The sequence below is a fragment of the Mercenaria mercenaria genome, chromosome 13 (genome assembly GCF_021730395.1).
Source record: "Mercenaria mercenaria strain notata chromosome 13, MADL_Memer_1, whole genome shotgun sequence".
Lineage (NCBI taxonomy): Eukaryota > Metazoa > Mollusca > Bivalvia > Venerida > Veneridae > Mercenaria > Mercenaria mercenaria.
Genome location: NC_069373.1, coordinates 54,622,270 through 54,638,984, shown reverse-complemented (window position 1 = coordinate 54,638,984; position 16,715 = coordinate 54,622,270). Strand labels below are relative to the sequence as shown.

At 34.3% G+C, this 16,715-nt stretch overlaps 1 protein-coding gene across 6 annotated transcripts in view; it reads right to left on the bottom strand.

The window, feature by feature from the left end:
* LOC123528630 (adiponectin receptor protein 1-like) overlaps positions 1–14,640 on the bottom strand; it is a 36,226-nt gene extending 21,586 nt beyond the window's left edge. Inside the window, exon 1 of one of the 6 annotated variants that reach the window (XM_053521877.1) lies at positions 14,554–14,640. The gene's annotated coding sequence lies outside the window, so the exon portion shown is untranslated. Of the gene's footprint in view, positions 1–13,989; positions 14,150–14,530 lie in introns of those variants that run through there. The other 5 variants (XM_053521882.1, XM_053521878.1, XM_053521879.1 and 2 more) reach the window with 5 other exon arrangements.
* Positions 14,641–16,715: the final 2,075 nt, after the last annotated feature.

Here is a 16,715-nt window from a genome sequence, read left to right as displayed (position 1 = left end):
GAACAAATCAACACCCTTTACAATATTTACAAATTTATTTACAAAAGATGATTATTAACAATGAATAGATATGAAAAGAAAAAGAAAAAAAAAAAACAACTGATTATAAGAAAGAAAAAAAAAAGAAAGTTCAGTATCTCTAGATACAAAAGTTCTTAAATTCCATTCTAATCTGACGTGACACAGTTCTTTAATTCAATTGTGAACTTTAAGTAGCACAAACAAAACGTAGCTTCTAAATTCAAAATACAGTCCCTTTAAACCGTGAATACGTTGATTCCGTGTTGGCTCCCTATGGTGGTAGGTGATTGCATCCCTGAGCTGACTTCAGAGGATAACAAAAATCATCGTCTTTGCGGTTTACGGCACAACCATGGGACGAAAGCTCTGCGCTGGGAATATCACATCCAGGCGAGTGAAGTAGGGCTGTCATTGATTGGGTCTTTGGCATATCGACGATACCGATATATCGGAAGACAAATATCGACGATACATCGATATATCGATTATTAAGTTAGATTAACAACCTATTTGTTCGTGGGCATGCTAAATACCTTCTTGTTAATGTTATGTTTAGTTTTATTGCCTACTTTTTATATTACTGTTTGATTGTGTTGTATTTGTATCTATGAAATAAATGAAATAAACGAAATCTTTTATAGCTCTTCATTGTGCCTTCACTCCTCTTTTGCATTTATCCTACCTACTTAACAACCTAGTAAACTATAATACCAGGCACTGGAGTTGGGTTTCAAACAGCTAAAATTCTGCATTTCTCTTCCACAGATATTTATTTATTTACAATGTTTTTTTTATTTATTTTTAGCCTGTTTCATACCCTGTCTAATTTTCACCTTGCACTTACATTCGGTACTGGCACCGCGTGTTTTTTGGGGTTTTTTTTATTTTCTTTTTTAACTTCTGCCCAAGTTTTCGATGGGCCTCAAATTTGTAGTGTTTGACTGTTTGTTTGTTGTACTGAAAGGCATGTTTAAGCAACACCCTGTGTTTCTACGAACCCAAACAAAGCTTTTCTTTCCGTCTTTTGACTCTTTTCCACTATTTAAGCCGGCGACGGCTTCCTCTTCGGCCATCTTTGATTGTTATTGTTACGGGTACTAGCTAAATTCTGTACCTTTTACTGAGTGATCAGTATACGAGAACAAGTAAAAAGCCGAGATTGACGTAGAAACAGTATATATACACTATGTTTTTACATGCACAAACAACGAAGCGACCTTTCAAGACAGGACAACGTAACTTTTTGCAAATAGATTCTGAAGTTGAGCCCCTTTTACTTCTACCCATATAGGTAGTGCCGGCTAGTGGGAAAAGACTGCTACGGTATAAGTTTAGACATGACCTTTTTTGACAACTTCCGTTATTTACGGCACATTTTTGCAGGCAGAAAAAGTTGTTTTAAAGGGGCTCTGTAAAATATCGATTTTTGAAAATGGGAATCGATAATCGATCGACCAAAAAATATCGTTGATACATCGATATCGTTTCTATCGATGACAGCCCTAGAGTGAAGACAAGTGAACCTCGGGCATTGTACTTCCGGGTTATGACATCACCAGGAAAATCGTCTGGCGGAAGAAGCTAAAATATATAACATATGGTAAGCACCATAGCAAAACAAATAAGTCAGGGCACAAAGCTGCTCCTTTGGGTACACCATACCTCCGTAGGCTCCCATAAATAATACGTGCTACTTATACAAAACATATGTGCTACTAAGTTCAAACGTCACATGATTAAAATACGTCACTTATTACTTCCATATTACAAAGATTACTTACTTAAAAGACTAAAGTTAAAGTATGAAATGATATGAAAAGTATATGATGAAACATTATAGTAATGGAAATGATAAACTGCAGCCATTATTTACAACTACAAATTAACAAAATTCAATATAAATCAAACGTTATATGATAGTTGGCATCCATATAATATCTAATGCCATACAACAAAACGGACATTGTATGTGTATGCAATAGACTGTCACAAAATTCATATTACAATAATATTACATACATGTACTAGACTGCATATAGAGTTATACATAACATAAGTGCAGTGATGGCTTCATAACAACGAAATCTGACATTTACCTCAATAACTCAAAAATTTACAAAGATGATGCATACTGCATTTACACTACAGATAAAATAAGGCCCGTATGTCAATTTGTGACACCGTTACTTTTGTTTATCGACACGAACACAAAAAATGCGCGTTGTGCATTCATTTTTTAATATAATCACTTCAAATTTCAACACGCTGAGAAGTAATACAGTTTAAATTCTATAATAATTTTAATAAACATGACAAAAATGTAGCAAAATTCTAAAAAACGCGAATTTCATGTATACTTGTAATTTCAAACAGCGCGATCTAATACTTATTTCTTTCTAAAGTAATAAATGATACATATATGTCAAAATTCAGACTTTGAACAGAAAGTATAAACAACACGCCTTGCGGTGCTGACGCTCATTGATTTTTGTATAATAGAAAATTGTCCACCATGATTTTCTAAGTCTAAAAGGGCCATCATTCTTGCAAAAAGCAGGATAGAGTTATGTTTCTTGATGTACATGATCCACTTATGAATTGTGAAAAACTGTTGAAAGTTTAAAGCAATACTTTGATAGTTTATAGAAAAAGTTGCCTTAAACTAATACTCAACCAAGAAAATGATTTCTAAGTCCAAAAGGGGCAATAATTATGCAAAAAGCAGGATGGAGTTATTTGCTTGCTGTAACAGGGTCAGCTTTATGATGGTGAACAAGTGTTTGCAAGTTTCAAAGCAATAGCTTTGATAGTTTAAGAAAAAAGTTGACCTAAACATAAAACTAACCAGAAATCTGATATTTCTAAGTCCCAAAAGGGCCATAAATCTTGCAAAAAGCAGGATGGAGTTATGTTTCTTGCTGTACAGGGTCAGCTTATGATGGTGAACAAGTGTTGCAAGTTTTTAAAGCAATAGCTTTGATAGTTTAGGATAAAAGCTGACCTAAACATAAAACTTAACCAAGAAAACTGATTTTCTAAGTCCAAAAGGGGCAATAATTCTTGCAAAAAGCAAGATGGAGTTATGTTTCTTGCTGTACAGGGTCAGCTTATGATGGTGAACAAGTATTCCAAGTTTCAAAGCAATAGCTTTGACAGTTTGGGAGAAAAGTTGACCTAAACATAAAACTTAACCAAGAAATCTGATATTTTCTAAGTACAAAAGGGGCCATAAATCTTGCAAAAAGCAAGATGGAGTTATGTTTCTTGCTATACAGGGTCAGCTTATGATGGTGAACAAGTATTCCAAGATTCAAAGCAATAGCTTTGATAGTTTAGGAGAAAAGCTGACCTAAACATAAAACTTAACCAGGCAACGCAGACGCCGACGCCGACGCCGACGCCGACGCCGACGCCGACAACCGCTCAAGTGATGACAATAACTCATCATTTTTTTTCAAAAAATCAGATGAGCTAAAAACAGAATTAAAAAATCTTAAATAATGAAAAAGCGGCAGCAGTTTAAAAACATGGAGTAAAACGTTTTTTTTGGCAAACAGATTTCTGTTAGCACGGCAGAATAGGTTACGTGACCTCGTGAATGTAAATAGAAATGTCGCTTTAGAATAACGCAGTATGATGTTGTTGCGGTTTTTAATTAAGTTTTAAATGAATCTTTTCGTACAAGAATTATTTTTGACACTACACTTTGTAAGATATTCTTCTCTAACAATAATGTAAATTCTTTGAGGGCAAACAGGTCACAGAGGTAGGATATCCGGAATAATCGTTTGACACATTTACCTCTCAGTTCATTCGTGATGTTGTACATTTGCTTTAAAAAAAAAATAAAGAAGAAACTTTTTTATTGCTTTCTTCTCAACAACTTAAAGAAGCGAGGCGGTACGATCAAAGAGTGATGTTTCACATGGCGCGAAAACATGACGTAATGCCATGACAATCTCGGGCAACTATACCGCTTTGATCTTCACTTCAGATGCCATGATACCGACACACTTCTTTTAGCTCTTTGGAGGTTGTTAATTAATGATGAAAACAAGGCCAATTACTTAGCTTATAAACAGAATAATATCCATAATTTTTTTTTTTCGCTTTCACAAAGGGTGTGTGGATGATGATAATTATGTCCATATTTTGGGGACACTTTTCAAAATAATTATTTTTGGGAAATAAGTCTTGAGAAAATGAAAATAACTAAATATTTTATGCTGTCCTAACAGTTTAGGAAAATACAGGAGGGGATAGACTTTAATTATTATTACTATTGCTGCAGTTATTTTGGAAAGCAACTGGCTGGTGCTGCTGACAAAAATACAGGAAAGAAAAATAAAAATGTCTGCTGTAAAAAGGAAGTTTAAGAAGAACAAATATGCCACCTTAAAAAGGAAATGTAGTGTACAAGAGAATCATATTTGTCTACTGAGTGTTACATTTTAAATTTACTTATAGTACATGTATAATACTCCTTTCATAAAAATGACAATATTAAACATGTCAGTTATAAGGGCATGTGACTGTTCACTAAGGGCAAGCAGATTTTAGTGGTTAGTTGTCCTGCAGGGCAGGTGGTGTGGAAAAAAAATTACATCCCTGCCTTAAACTTGACATAAAAAATCATGAGTTTAAGGTAGGCTTGAACCAATGGTGCATCTGTTGAAATATTCTGACGGTATGTATTTAAAAATAAGATTAAAAGCCAAAGGGTATATAAAAAGCTGTGTATTTAAAGTGTATAGCATCTACCATCTAGGATAGACATATATGTATTGATAAGACAATAGGCAAAAGCAGACAAGGGAATTCCACTAATGTAAAGATGCATATTCTAAAAAAAAAAAAAAAAAAAAAAAAAAAAAATCGACCTACCTACCCTATTTTTTTCTGGCATGTCACAGGAAACATACATATTTTTTTTTTTGGCCTAATTAAAGATCGAGAATTATCTTTAACCGAGATCAAACTGTGAACAACATAATTGACACGAGGTGACACGTTAATTGCCGGTAATTACTGGCTTTATGATCGTGACAAAAAGACTATCACACCTTTTGTTATCAGTTTGAATTGAGAAGCTCATGTCATTTTGAAAGATACCATTCCGAAATATTGAATCAGATGCTATTTATTTATTCAAAATAGTGAATTAAAAAAGGTAAAACAAAAAATATAACAATAATTTACTGGTTTTATTTTCGAGAAAACAAAAATCGATAGTACCGTGAGACTGATGCTGCTCTCCGCCGCGGAGATAAAATTTATTACCGGTGTCGATGTAAACTCTACTTTCGTTTTCCATCCACCTCAAAAATTGACCAAAATTTTTTTTTTCTTTTTTTTTCCCCCAGGAATTTGGACTAAGATCGGGGGTGCGCATTATACACGGGTGCGCATTATACATGGGTATCTACGGTATTTTTGTCTTCCATAAAATTAATTTATATCCATGGTTTCTGGTCCCCCTTAATACATTGACACAAAAGTTCAAAGTATTAAGTATTATCTGATCAAGTCAGGGGTGTCATTGGATGACATCCAACTCATTGTTGCCAGATTTTGGACATCATCATAAAAAATGCGGCGTCCACAGACTTTGTCTGGAGCGTGTCTTCTTCATGCATGCAGGGATTTTGATGAAACTTGGCACAGTTGTTCACAATCATGAGACATAGTGTCATGTGCAAGCACCAGGTCCCTAGGTCTAAGCTCAAGGTCACACTTAAGAGGTCAAATGTCAGATTCAAGAATGACTGTCCGGAGCATCTCTTCATGCATGGAGGAATTTTGATGAATCTTGGCACAATTGTTCACCACCATGAGACGGAGTGTCATGCGCAAGAACCAGGTCCCTTGGTCTAAGGTCACACTTAGAGGTTAAAGGATACAAGAATGACAACTTTGTTAGGCGCATGTCTTCTTCATGCATGGCAGGAATTTGATATAACTTGGCATAAATGTTCACCACCACGAGACGGAGTGTCATGCGCAAGAATCAGATCCCTAGGTCTAAGGTCAAGGTCACACTTAGAGATCAAAGGTCAGATACAAGAATGACTTTGTCCGATGCATTTCTATTCATGCATGGAGGGATTTTGATGTCACTTGGCACAATTCGAGGGCTCAGCGCAAGACTATTCTAACTTGATTTTCAGAAATTAGTCAGGAAGTGAAAAAAATTGCGTTGTAGTTTTGGATATGGCCTTATAAATTGTTTCTCATCATCAGTACATCTTAAAAGGCTAAACTGATACTAAACACTTTCAGTTTTTCAATAAAATCATTTATTTTGATTTTATACACATCTTTAAACTTAGCATAGTTTTGCACCAGAAACACACACTACTTAAAACTATTTTTTTATGCAAGACTATTCTATCTCAAGTTGGAATAGTTTTGCATAAAAAAGAAGTTGAATCCAAATTATTTTTAGCGCAGAATAATTCTAACTCCAGTTTGAATACTTCTGCAATATATCTTAAGTCATGCAGACTCATGTTGTATGAAGAAAAATGGTATATATGAGTAGTCCCATAGGAAAAATGGAACCTGAAGCCCCTACCCCAATATTTTTCAATAAAATAAAAAATCTTTATAAATAAATGACTTTAGTAACAAATTCTGCTTATTTCTTACTTCTAATCAAGTTTTTTCTCTTAGAGCATTCTAGCAATAAATACAACAGAATGTTATTCACAAGTGTTAAGATTTCATAAATAACTGAAATCATTAAAATGAAATTCTTGCAAATATATCCCCATGTACAATAGAAATTGAAGTACCAAGCTATTACAGTAAAAGTTGTACTATAATTACTAGCAAAATGTCGATTTTCTTACATTTTTTAGCATAATTTAGACTTACATTGCATTTCATTCAACAACTGGTAAAATCAAGCATGATAAAGAGATTCCACAAAAATATCTAAGACACAGAAAACTGGGTGTCCTTTAATACACATACATCATGTATTGACCTTTTCAAATGAAACTTTAAAACTGTAACAATAACTGTTAAGCGTGTTAAGAGGAAAAAGACCCTCTGAAATGTTAAGTGCACTGAAAAGTAGCATTCATTGCAGAGATCTATCAAAAACACTTTCTAGAAACAGTTTGAACAGTTTTGTCATGCGGAAGTTGCAGATAAAACAAATGATGGACTTTTGATATAATACTGCTCCAGCAAAGGAGTAGTGGATCTTGAAATTTCTGCTAAGAAATATTTGGCTGATCTGCATTCAACCTGTCTGAAGCTATGTTTATGTTGTTTTTAGCAGGGATTAAGCTAGGCTAAGATTTTAGGGAGAAGTCACTTCTCCCTCGGCTAGGATTAGGGAGAGTGAGATTTTAGGGAAATGTGGAAACATTTTAGCGCCGTGACCAGACTTCAGGAAAGTTGGAAAAAATGGCCGGACATTTGGTCCAGCAATGCCAAAAAATCTGCCGGACCAAAAAAAATATGCCGGACCGAAGAAAATGTCAGTGTACCACGTATATGTTGCTTTTCTTTATTATAATTCATATTCAAGCCAGGTGTGATCATTTTTAGTTGTTAAATGTTGGTCAACCCTTTTATTTTCATACATTTGTTTCCTTTCACTTATGTTGGGCGTTAATTTATGTTTCTTTCCCGATCCTGCCCCGGCATAATATGTAAGTGATGCCATTTTGATATGTTGTCCGAGATATTGCAGTTCTCGGGGTACGATAATTGCCAGTCAGTCAGACCGAATCCGGATTGAGAAACCACAGACCTGTTCAAAATTGTCCGGTCATGTCCGTCGGACCGACGAATTTCCAGAAGTCTGCATGACATGCAAGTTGAAAAAGGAATAAATATACTTATATCTGTTTTTATATGATTTCCTGTCTTTGTAAAGTAAATAACAACTTCACTGAAAATATCAGTGATTCTGTTTTCTTATCCATGTAAATCCAACCTCTTATCTTTGTGAATCTAATATAATTAAATTGCAAATTAAGGTATTTTTGTTTCACTCTTGTCTAATAATTGCCCAAACCAAGAAAACCCTTTAAATATGAAAACAATTTAAAAAAGTCAATTCCATATTGATCAGCAAAACAGAAATCAAGCTCCCAGTGCTAATTGCACTCAAAGTCAAAACATGAAAACCCATAAAAGCATTTCACATGCTCTGGTCTTAAGAGTTACCCTTGTCCCTCCATCTGTCCGTCCCAATGTGTATCATTCATAAATTATCTAAAAAAGTATTTCAGCCAAAATCATCAAACCTCACAAGATTGTTATTCAGCAAGGGAAGCAGAGCACCAGGGGTTTTAATTTGGATCTCACACAGACAAGATTTATGGCCCTTGACTTCTAGTCTAAAATAGGCATAAAAAGGGCCCAAGTCGCATGTATCTCAGAAAGTATCTGACCCAGTATTATGAAATATAACGGGAATATTATTTAGCACATAAAGTTGCTCATTTGGGGTTTTGTTAGTGACATCACTCAGTCAGACTAAAGTTATGGCCCTTGACTTAGTAAAAAGATAATTTATCATGCAAAGTTGTGTTGCATATATCTAAAAAAGTATATATATCATAGGGTCATGAAACATCATCGGAATATTGTTTGGCATGTGAAGTTATGCACATGGGATTTTGTTCTGGATTTTTGTCAGTCAGACTAGTGTTATGGCCCTTGATTGTCAAAAATATGCATAAGTGGGATACAAGTTAGTGTCACTTGAATCTCAAAAAGTATTTGACTTAAGTGTAGTCAAACATTTGGGGATTGTTAAATAGCATCTGAAGTTGCACACCTGGAGTTCTGTTTGGGATTTTACTCAGCCAGACTGGATTTATGGTCCTTGACTTAGTGATACAAATAAAGTGCTAAATGTGTTGCATATATTTTTATCTTTAAAAATTCTCCTAGATTCATGAAATCATTCAGGAATATTATCTGGTATGTGAATTTGTGCACCTAAATTATTATTTATTTTTTTTCCGCTTTGTTTGGCCAGAGTTATGGTCCTTGACTAAGTAAAAAAATAAAAGTTTTTTTCTACATGTTTGTCAAAATGTACTTTACCTAGAGTCATAAAACATTAGAGGATTGTTTTATAGCCTATGAAACTTTGCATCAGGTGTTCATTTTGGGATTTTACTCGGCTAGGCCAGAGTTTTGGCCCTTCACTAAGTGAAAAATTCACATAAAGGTCTTAAATTTGTGTTGCAAACATCTTAAAAAATATTACACATATATATTATATAATGTATTGACTACTTTGATAGAGTATACAACTTTCTATCAATACATTTGATGAGTCAGATGTTAGTAGATATTTGTCTAGGACTATTTTACTGTATATATCGCCAGCTTCAAGAATGTGGTCTATGTCATCTGATTTCCATAACATAGGAGACTGTGCATTTGCAAGAAGCATAATTGCTGTTACACTATTGGCTATGCCCTTGCATCCAGCCCCATGGTACCTTGTATGCCCTTGATGATATGAACCTTGTACAGACAACATAATAACCTGAAAATGTTATTTATTTAAGCTCTTTGAAGTAAAGTAAGTGAAACAGTGTCATACCATTTTTCAGTTCTAACAGTAGTGACACAGTTTTATGTTTATTAACTTTTAAAGTGACGAAACAAGATAAAAGTAAAGGTAAAGTTTCTTGTTTAACGTGGGTAGTCGACGAAAGTCCCCACCTGGAATGGATGGAACACCTTGTTTCCAGCTGAGCCCACGGCAGGTGCCATATTTACCTCCCCAGCATCCAGTCTAGGCCGATACTGCTGGAAACAGTACCAATTTAAGTAAATCACCCAGCCCTGAACACTAGTTGGGATATCAGCCGTGACCAGGAATCGAACCCGGTCCGCTGGTGTTGTAGTCCAACCTGCTAATATATTAAAGATACACTGTATATATATGTAATTAGCTTTGTATCTGGACATATGCACAAGTTCTGCAATGGAAATACTGCGCGACGATAGAAGCGTAATATTCTCTGCTGAAGAACAAGTGCATATTTTCCCAATGCAAAGATAATGACCCTTGTATTACATACCTATCTACACGTATAAAGGTAATATGTTAATATTATGAACTTGTTCAGTAGCCTGAATAAGATTGAAAATACTGATATAAATAAAAGTATTAATGCAATGACACATTAAATTATGTTATGCACCCAGTATGAATTAGAGGCGTCAGTTTATTGAAAAAAATATGGACGTTTCGAGTACCATTGTAACTTAATGGTAACCACTTATATAGTATCAAGTCTAAGTGCAAACCCAGATCAGACATCACTATAAATGCTGTACCATGATTTGCTGTTCAAACCATTAGGTTTGATTAAAATGTCCATGTAGCAAACACTACAGACTCTGATCAGCTGCACAGTTGATGAATGATTTTGAGCTACAATCAGGTCGTCAAGTCCAATAAAGTTATTTAGCACTCATCTGGATTTCAAATATATGCACAATTAAGTGACAAGGGGAATGCAAAATCAAACACTGAAGCCTATCTTGGAACTTATTATAAATCTGTACCAAGAGCAAAGTCCTATGGGCCTGTAACAATTGTACTCACTCCGACTTTCATGATTGGTCCCACTGCATAATGTTTGTTTGCACACGATTTCATTTACGATATAATGAATTTGTCACATTGTCAAGGTACTTCATCAAACATCAAACTAAGCATAAAACACAATTGTCATTGAAACAAGTCAAAAAAAAAAGAATGTGATGAGTGAGTTCAGATTCAAATTATGGTCAGTTCCTACGAGAACTGTGCGAAAATGTTGAGACGACACAATACAAAGTAAGCTATAAAAAGCTGTCCATCACTAGTGTCGCTCTAGGAGTGACATTGTTTCTAAAATAATTACGCCTCTTATAAAGTGCCAATGAATAATATAAAATTTCATGATTCATATACACTAGGACCTTTTTAAAAAGAAAACTGTGATACTTACAAAACTTAAAGTCTTAGAAAATAGTCTTCCATTCTGCTTTTATAAAAGATTGGTAACCCAAAAAAATCATAACCTGGCAGACATTTTCAGACAATACAATGGAATCACAAGTGCCAAAAGAGCTATGACATCATAAACTCATTTAATGACATCATCAAGTTTAGTTAGAATAGTCTTACATGAAACATATCACAGTTAAGTTACATTATCTTTGTTTGCAAAACTAGTCTAACTCGAGTTAGAATAGTTTTGCATTAATGTGTAGTCAGTAATAATATAAAACTGTATTGCAAAACTAATCTAACTTGAGTTAGAATAGTTTTGCACAAAGTAATTTATAACTTGAGATGGAATATATTTTTGAAATTTGAAAAAAAATGAAAAAATCTTGGAATATTACTGCAATAATTTACAGAATTATGTAATTCCAGATTTTACATGAGAAAATGTGAAATAACCATTTTCTGTAAAATATCAAGTTAGAATAGTCTTGCGCCGAGCCCTCGAATTGTACACCATCATGAGATGAAGTGTCATGCGCAGGTCCCTTCTATAGAATTACTTCCCTTTGTTGTTACTTCAAATAGCTTATATTATAACTTTTCCATTACTTAATCGAGACCACTATTCTGTAGTACAACATGCATGTCTACATCCAATTTTGAGGTGTATTTTGACCTATCTCTACCTGGTAGGATTTTTGTGTGGACTTGCAATTTTATTTGTTTTTATTTTTATTTTATTTTCTTTTTTAAGATTAACTTGCCTTATATAATCATACAACCAATTCTTCAACAGAAACCTTTCTTTTAATAAACTCTTGACGGGCGTATTTTGTGACTATCGCACCCTTGTTACAAAATAAGTTGCTTTCACACTTTTCTGTTTCTTCTTACTCTTCACTTTTGCTTACATTTTAATACCTGTCACATAGTGATAAGATGAGCTATTGTGACCGTTTGATGTCCATATTAAGAGGTGTCTCCATCAACAATTTCTAAAAGGACCTTGACCTTACTCTTTTAAATTATGGGCCCAGGGTCAAAATTGGACTTTTTCTACAAACTATATTGCTTAGAGCTTAAATCGCTACAAATTACAATTCTCTTGCTTGCCATGCAATCTCTTTTGCTGCATTTGCAGCAAATTTTTTACTTGTAGGGAAAATTGTGACAAGTAATTTTAACATCCCTTGATGGATGGCAGAGTTATTGACCGGACAAGAAACGTACAATGTTAACCTTTGACTTCTAAGTGTGACCTTGACCTTTAAGCTAGGGGTCTTGGTCTTGCGTCTGACACGTCATCTCAATACAGGGAACATTTATGCCAAGTAATTTTAAAATCTCTCCATCGATGGAAGAGTTATGGAACGAACATGTTAACCTTTAACCTCTAAATGTGACCTTGACCTTAGAGTTAGGGGTCTGGTTGTTGTGCATGACACGTTTTCTCATTATAGGGAACATTTATGCCAAGTAATTTCGAAATCCCTTGATGAATGGCAGAGTTACGAACCGGACATGAAACAGACCCTATTAACCTTTGACTTGACTTGTAAGTGTGACCTTGATCTTGGAGCTAGGGGTCTGGGTCTTGCGCGTGACACATTGTCTCATTATGGTAAACATTTATGCAAAGTTGTTTCAAAATCCCTTCATGGATGACAGAGTTGTATACCGGACACGAAAAAGATCCTATTAACCTTTGACTTCTAAATATGACCTTGAGCTTTGAGCTAGGGATCTGGGTCTTGCGCATGACACATTTTCTGATTATGATTAACATTTATGCCAAGATATTTCAAAATCCCTTCATGGATGGCAGAGTTATGGACCGGACACAAAAACAGACCCTGTTAACATTTGACCTCTAAGTGTGACCTTAACCTTGGAGCTAGGGGTCTGGGTCTTGCACATGACACGTCGTCTTATTATGATAAACATTTATGCTAAGTAATTTCAAAATCCCTTGATGAATGGCAAAGTTACGAACCGGACACGAAACAGACCCTATTAACGTTTGACTTCTAAGTGTGACCTTAACCTTGGAGCTAGGGGTCTAGGTCTTACACATGAAACGTCATCTCATTAAGGTAAATATTTATGCCAAGCTATTTCAAAATCCCTTCATGGATGGCAGAGTTACAGCCCGGACAAGAATTTACAAAGTTACGGTCGGACGGACAGTGCGATTTTAATATGCCCACCTTCGGGGGCATAAAAATCAAAGAACTTACTGTAGTGTAAATAAAAAGTTATTTGCTTAAACATCGTTTAAAGATGTAAGGGAGTTATTAATAAATAAATAAAAACCTAAAATTATCAAATGTTTTAGTTAAAATTCACGAAATAGATATATGCTTAATAACTTAATAATAACATAATATATTAAGCCGCATTAGCTCTAGTGGGTTTAATTTGTGCACTAGTCAGTAGTGTACATGTATTTACAACTACGCTTTGCACGGAATGTCACGGGTCAGAGGGGTAGGTAGACTAGTTGTACTCATTACTATAACCCAGCGCTGAGTTAATAAACTGTAGGGAATCTAAAGTGGTAGTATATTCATGGCATGCACTTCTTGGTGGTGGAACAAGGGTTCAGTATCCGTGGGTTAACCCCTTCTCTCCCTGAGGTGAAGAAATACGTTCAAAAATAATATGTTGTTACAAAATGTGAATTTACAAAAATGATTAACACAGTTTTGATTCAATATTGACAAATTAACGGCAACACATTTTTTAAAGTTTCAGGTCCCAATGATGGGGCAGTCCCATTTATTTTCCTAAGTCAGATATAAATAGGGTAAAGGAGCATCCCCTACCTGCTTACAAACTTGTATACATGCATAAATATATATGAATCGAGTAAATAGGTAGACAGGTGAATGTAATGAAACTGACAAGCTAAACAGACTTTTAATGAAAGGGAGATAACTCTATATGGTTCAAGCCTTTGTATGGTAGGTGTAACTTCCCCTTACATGTCATTTTGCTCATTATGATAATTTATCTTCAATTTATAAACCAGACTCCATACTGGAAGTGTTATCAAACGAATTGTAAAACCACTATTGACTAAATGTTTTCATTTGAAAGTCCTTTTCGTAAATTTTGTCAATACATGCGATCAGCTGTTTAGACCGCATAGAGGCTATGACTACTGTTTAGCATAACTGAAACTGAAATGGCTGTGTGTAAAGTCTAAGACCACATTTTGAACAGTATCAACATCCACTTCCAAGACAAGCAAAATGTCACATAAACACATGAATACAGCAATTAAGCCCTGGGTCAAATAAAACAATTATAATACTCATTTGGGGCTGGTATCTTTGTTTTGATCTACATTGTTTCATTTGCACTGTAAAAACATACCGTAATGATTTACGGTAAAAATCCTGGCAGCTGGTTTCCAGGACTTTTACCGTAAAGTTTACAGGCCTAACCGTGATTTTTACGGTAAAGTCCTGGAAATCAGCTGCCAGGAATTTTACCGTAAAAACATAATTACAGTATTTGTACCGTAAATGTTTAAACCTACACACTTTCAGTTTAATGAAACCAGTCGCGTATTTGAACACCTATATCAACTGCGCCGTGCGAAAATGAAAATGTTTGGACCAATCACCGCGGTTTAACGGTCTAAATTCCGTAATCGCATGTACGGGCAAAATACCGTAAATATTCAACGGTACATACCGTAAAAATTACGGTATATTTTTACAGTGTACAAGCGTCAACTGTTTTTCACAGATCTAGCTTAGTTTAGATTTAAAAGTTGAATTTAAATAATCCATGAAGAAAAACATAGTACGGGAAATATATAGCGCGACATTTAGAAAGCCTAACTGGTTATCAGCATGCCAATAGCCTGTAGCAAAGAAAGTGAAGTACTGCATATGAAAGCTTCGGTCCTTTCTCTTGATTTCAAACAAAAATCAAAACTTCAATTAGTCATCCCCAGCTTTTATTATATTTGACTGGCATATCATAGTAGGTTGTCCCACTTGAAAATTATCCGATAATCAATACTGGTTTCCCTGCTGATATCACTTTGAGCAATAGATTATATAGGAAATGTATTTTCAATGATTAATTTCAAATATGTATTTTGGTTTGTGAACATTTTAGCAGATATGACAGTATACATCAATTTCTCCTCTTCAATTTAATTTAAAAATATTTATTCTAACTGAACATCTTCTTGCTTCCAATTTTGTTTTAAAAGTATCACCATCGCTTATATTGAGCATATAGTGAAAATCACTAAACTTTTCAATTTCTTTTACTTTAGAGGCAAATAAATTATATTTTTCAAACATGACAACTTATTAGCACATATGTATGTGTTCTTGACTTTATAGACAATACAACAGTATATTTATAACTGTAATAGGGTAAAAGCTTCTTGCTTCCATTTAACGTCGAAGTGTATCAAGAAATTAAAAACTGTTGGATTTCTTAAAGTTCTGATGTAACTTAAACGGTGTTAATATACGGAACTGCATATACCAGCATATGACGTACGATTCAATATAGATTTTTGAGATAACAACGTTCATAATTGTCCCATTAGACGAAAAAGTAAAAAAAAAATGAACAAAACAGAATAGAAAAGAGCTTTGATTTTCCACCCAATTGAATAAGTAATTGCAGCTGTGGGGTATGAGAACAGTACGTAACATAAATTACATTAGTTCCGACCTTTGGAATATTGAAACATTCGACGACAGGAGAAAAACGAAGTCAATAAGAACAATTTTCTTATGAATTTTTAGGCGATCAGTGAAAGCTGGCGGGTGGGATAGAGAATGTGTAAAATTATCTAAATAAAAGATACTACTGGCAGCATGATTTCCACGCTGTACGAAGAAATGGGGGAATTAACAGACGAGCAATATCATGTCTATTTTAGATATGAAATCCAAGCTTGAAAACAAAACAAACAAAAAAAGAAACAAAAACATTTATAATAGCATGCTTTCCATCAGTTTGCACGGTAGGATTATCTCGATTTTAGTACGACCTACATGATTGTCACGGTTTTGTTCGTGGAAAGCATGCAAAATCATAAATCACTTTTACAGCTAAAGAAACTTTATTTTACACGGGTAAATTTGATTTCATGATTGAATTAATAATAAACAAAAACAGGTCTGAATGGCATATTTGATTTATATAAATATCATTGTTTATACAAAACTAAGTAACTTTGACACTATAAATAAGTAGACAGGATGAATCAGAACTAATTTTAAAAAATGAGTTCGGATCTCAATGATACACATACACCAATGCTGATAAGCAAAATTAGAAACTTGTTTCATAATCAAATATATTCTTTCTTTTCTTAATTTCTATGGAAAACCTTGCAGTTTTCAGTAAGGATCAAGACCGGTTAATAAAACATGTGCGTGCGTGTTTTACTAACATGTATGTTTTAAGTTTGTTAAATTGCTTGTTTTTGTTGCTGTTTTTTTTTTGTTGTTGTTGTTGTTTTTGTTGTGTGTTTTTTTTTTTTGGCCATTTGCCTATGTCAAATATAGTATTGCTTAGTTTATTACTTTATTTTATTTTATCATGTTTTAAAGAGCAAACGTCTAGGCATGTAAAGATAAACAAAAGAACTGTTATATGGACAGGAACATTCAAACAAAATGGGAATACATATGTACATGTATCTTCAAACAAGTCTCGTTTTCCTCGA